Here is a 5,227-nt window from a genome sequence, read left to right as displayed (position 1 = left end):
CATACATGTATGTAGTACACACTTTTTAAAAGTCAAGAAAAAATGGTTCTAACTTTTTAAATCATTTTATGCCATTTGAACATTTTACGTCGTTGATCCCTGCTATTGATTTTATTTTCTGAATTTTATTCTTTTTTCAATTCTTTTCCTCATCAGTTTATTGTTATTAAGGATGTTTTTACTCAGAGTTAAAAAAAGGAACAGTTGATAATAAAGATCGATCTTTCTCATGTTATAGAACTTTGACAGTCATTTTTTACTTTCAAATACTAGTACTGTCAATGACTTAAGTTTAAGCAATATTGTTTAAAATTATTCCAATCTGAAATTCTATATCAATTTTCTGAACTTTACCCATTTTTTTTTGCATGTTGTACCCATTTGATAGTACAACAACATTAATGATAATACGTTGAAAAATTGGTCATTAAACTAGTTACTTGGTATGACTACAATGTACACTTGGTAGTTTTTCTTTGTTCCTATGAGTGGAATTTCCGTGACCCTGAGTAAACGTATTCCTTAAGCAAAAAAAAAAAATATCATGCAAATAGTTAAGATAATTTTAGAATATTTAAGTACTTGGCGACATGCAGATTTAATCATTAAATAAATTCATAGTCTGCCGGTGTAATGAAGAATAATGACCCCCGTAGAATAATGACTAGGGGTCATTTTCCAACGTAGAATAATGACCCCCCTAGCTGAAGAATTATTGGATTTTTCTGAAGAAAAAAGACCCAGGGGTTATTTTTCTTCATGTTAAACATGAAGAAAAATGACCCCCATAGAAAAATGACCCCCCTGTAAACATGAAAAGAAATAGGTTATCCCGTAAGTAAATCGCTGTATATAGTTTTTCAAATCCGTAGCAAGCACACGAAATGACACAAATAAAGAAAGATTCATACACAATGAGGGTATTGTGTGATAATTTACGAACAATAATCATGAAAGAATAATTGTTTTAATAATATATTAAGCAATATTCATTGGTGAATGAATTGTCAATCTTAGTTTGCTGGAGGAGGTAAAGGTTTTGATTGCCGGTGTCCTCTGATGATGATATCGTAGTTATTACTGGTCCTAACTTCACCAAATTTGCATGGATATATGGTCTTACATGTATGATACTGATGCACCTGCCAGGCTTGAATGCTGAATCTGAACCATAGGTTTATGATGCTTGATGAAGTTTAGTTTTTTGGAACAGGTCACATGTTTTATAGATGATAGCTTGCATAGTTGATTTAACTAAATTATAAATGAAAGGCAGAGGTTGCTTCAGATGCAGAGCATGATCTCCATTATCAAGGATGCTATAGAAATCTCCTACCTCACTCAAACCTGCTTGATAGATAGATGAGGTTGTTGTTAAATGATATAACATGATTCCTATGATATAGTATTGTATGATATGAAACACTATTGTTTAATAGGAGAAAATATAATACCATATGTTATATTGAAAAACGTTATATGATACGAAATAATATTGTATTATTTTTTTTATATTTTATGATATGATTTTGTATCATGATATTGTTATGTATAGTATTATATATTATGACATAATATTGTATAATATTATATTGTATTATTAATTAATTATTTAATCACATGATACTATTACATATGATATTGCAATATATAATATTGCATCCTATGATATAATATTGCATATTCTATGATATTGTATCTTACAGTATTCAGTAATATGATATTGGTTTCTGTAATATAGAATTATATCAAATGAAATTGTATATATGATATTGTAATATTATAAAATATTGTATCATACGATATTGTATAATATGATATTGGTTTATATGATATGTTATCATATCACATGAAATTGTATTTTTTGATGTTGTTAAATATATTATTGTATCATATGATACAATATATATAATATAATTGTATTTTATAATATTTTATTTTATCCCATGATATTGTATCATTTGATATGATATTATATAATATTTTATTTTATCCCATGACATTGTACCATTCGATATGATACAATATTGTATCAAATTATATTGTATCATATAATACAATATCATATTATTTATCAAACATGATACAATATCATACAATATAATATCATACTATATTATTACTTATTAGGTTAGTTACTGACTTACTACGGAAAATATTGGGTTGATCAATCTCATAGACGGCGAGGCGAAGAATCCATGAATATCCAAGATTATAAAGGATGGTTTTCATATAATATGATAAATGTGGTCTCATTAAGTTTATGCCTCATAAAGGTGATGCCTCGTCTTGGTGAGCTTTGTAATCTGTGATTACCTATGTTTTATAATTGCGGAGCTCTCTATCGTTTTAGGGTTCAGAGGCATATTTTGGAAATGTTATTTTTATAAAATGAATAAAATTAAATTATCCAGGGGGAAAGGGTCAGGACCCCCTCTCCCCTTTTACTGCGTGAAATTATTAATATTAAATTTTCCGGGGGGCGGACCCCCTCTCCCCCTCTAGATCCATGCATGAGCAAGGAGTGTCGCATAATGAAATTAGAATGTTACTGTGTTTGGTCCACGGTAAACAGACAGCTGGTAAGTGACACGAGTCTGGAAGTGCATATGTATACATTATGGTGTACATTAAATTTTATGTGGACTATATAATAATTAGGCATAGCCAGTGCTGGTAAACATATATGTCACATGTACACATCAAAATATTTATAAACATTCATATTAAGCGCGATTGCCTAGCGCATGCGTACCAATAATAGCCTGGATTAATCAGAAAACCTTGGCAAGTACGGTGCCTGCATTAAATTCTATGTAATCGACCGAGACTTGCTGAATGCAATCAAAAAAGGCGAAGGCGAAAGTGCGAAGATGCGGAGGCCAAACTGCGAATTTGGGAAGGAGCGATAGTAGCTAGTATCGCTCCTTCGCCTTCGCACCTTCGCACTTTAAAGGCATCACATCTTCGCGCTTCGTCGTCGCATCTTCGCACTTTTACTCCTTCGCCTTCACACAATCGCCTTTGCAACTTCGCATCTTCGCCCTAAGGTCTAAGTGGCCCTATCCATATATGTAAATGTAATTGTTAAAGGGGCATGGTCACGATTTTGGTCAAATTTTATTTTTCTGTGTTCATTATTTACAATGCTTAAGGAAAGCATTTCTACTGATCAAATGGAATTTGAGGGTCAGTTGTAAAGTTATAGGCAAGATACAGGGCTCACAATTCTCAGTCATGATTACAAGGTTCGTGCCCTGTTGTCGTTTATATAGGTTCAATATACCAGTAAAAATCTTTTTCAAGCTGATTTGTCTATCTTCTTATTCATTTTAAGCATAAATAAACAGTTCCTTACGTTTAACACTTCATTAGGTCTAAAATTGGAATTTTCACTTCAACATTCAAAATGTAAACAATGGCTTCGTTTACATAGCAAAGAATGGCAAGCTCTGTAACTTGCTTATAACTCAACGAATGACACTCAGATTTTGGTTGCCTATTAAAAATGCCTTACTGAAGCATTGTGAACATTAAAATCGGAAAAATAAGTTTTGACTAAAATCGTGACCATGCCCCTTTAAGATGACAACCATACCCCGATGCAATACGTCAATGTCTTGTTATAACGGAAGGTTTTTTATTTTCTAAGATATACCCCTTTTTCACTTTAAGTTTATTTAAATATGAATTATAATTTCTGTCACTTTCTGTAAACTGCAGCAGTAAAGTTACAATAGTGTACAGACTATTTCACAAATAATAAAAAAATAAACTGAAAAAACTTTAATCTACAAGGGAGTCATTATTCTACAGGGGTCACTTTTCTTCATGTGGAGTGTGCTCATTTTTATGAAAATGACACTTATTTTTCAGGCAAAGGGGTCATTTTTCTACGTAGAATAATGACCGGGGGTCATTATTCTACGTCGAAAAATGACCCCGATCATTATTCTACGTGGGTCATTATTCTTCATTACACCGGAATGAAATGTGGTCACCCGCAATTCAGTTTGTGTTCAGATAAGATCCCCTCCTCTAAGAGTGAACATTGGTTAGCTAAGCCTGCATTCAAACAATTCTAAATGATGAACCGTTTCAGAACCCCTGGTTTTTTTTTCCTCTGGTGCTTATCAATAATGTTTTGAATTATAAAGGCTGTAAATATTTCATTTACATTCATTTTAGATAAATTACTGTATTTAGTAAATTGATAACCGTATTATTTTGCTGTTCTTCTTATTTTTTTAAAAACTGTTTCATGTTATCGAATCATTTATCAAATGAGTACACAGGTGCTAACCACTTCGGGTATGAATGATTGCGCGTACGTCGGTTCTAGAAAATTAATTCAGTATCAGTTTAAAAATCGTAATTTCTTATTTTTGTATATAGTTGGCCTGACGATAAACAAAAATTAGGCTAAAATTAAACTAGATAAAAACATCAATTTTCTAAAAGTATTGTTTCGTCGCCATTGCAACTGTTTTATGGCATAAAAAATGTATAACTAGCTAACCAATGTTTTTCAATAGTTTTTTCTCCACAACATAATTATCATTCAATGCTTTGATAATAATTACAAAAGAGTTTAAAAAATTAAGTCTTACCTATCTTCATCATAGAAAATAGTAACATTTTCATGGCCATTCTTCTTAAAGGAAGAGCTGATCCACTCTTCAATTGTGTCTATTGTTGTTTGCAAAATATTTTCGTCATCAACCAGAGGGTTAAGAGTTACAATCAACTTGGCACCGTCTTTTGTTTCCTCAAAACTAATTTCATACAGTTCAAATGCTTTATTTTTGCATTGATTTGCATGATATTTTAATCCTTCTATTAAAATGTCTCTGAATATTGGAATCTCAGTTTTGGGAATAATCATCAGAGCTCCATTCTTTTTTTTTAAATTAACATCCCAGACAAAATCTAAAATTCATATCATAATTCAATAACATGTATAGATATGTACTGCGGTCATTTAACATGTAGGGTACTAGTATATAGAATGAAAGAATGATAGATTAGAGGATAAACAGAAAAAAGTATGAATAACATAAATGCACTCACATGATAATAACGATATACATGTTCATGCCTTATGATTAAGCCACGGGAATTAAATAATTTTGTAAATATAAGCTCTCGGCCTGATATAGGAGTGTGTAGCGAAAAGCAATAGAAATCGAACACTGATATGGTGGTACTCGGAAATTAAAAAAGTAAA

This window comes from Crassostrea angulata, chromosome 1 (assembly GCF_025612915.1).
Source record: "Crassostrea angulata isolate pt1a10 chromosome 1, ASM2561291v2, whole genome shotgun sequence".
Lineage (NCBI taxonomy): Eukaryota > Metazoa > Mollusca > Bivalvia > Ostreida > Ostreidae > Magallana > Magallana angulata.
The sequence above is the reverse complement of the archived record's forward strand: the minus strand, read 5'-3'. Positions refer to the sequence as shown.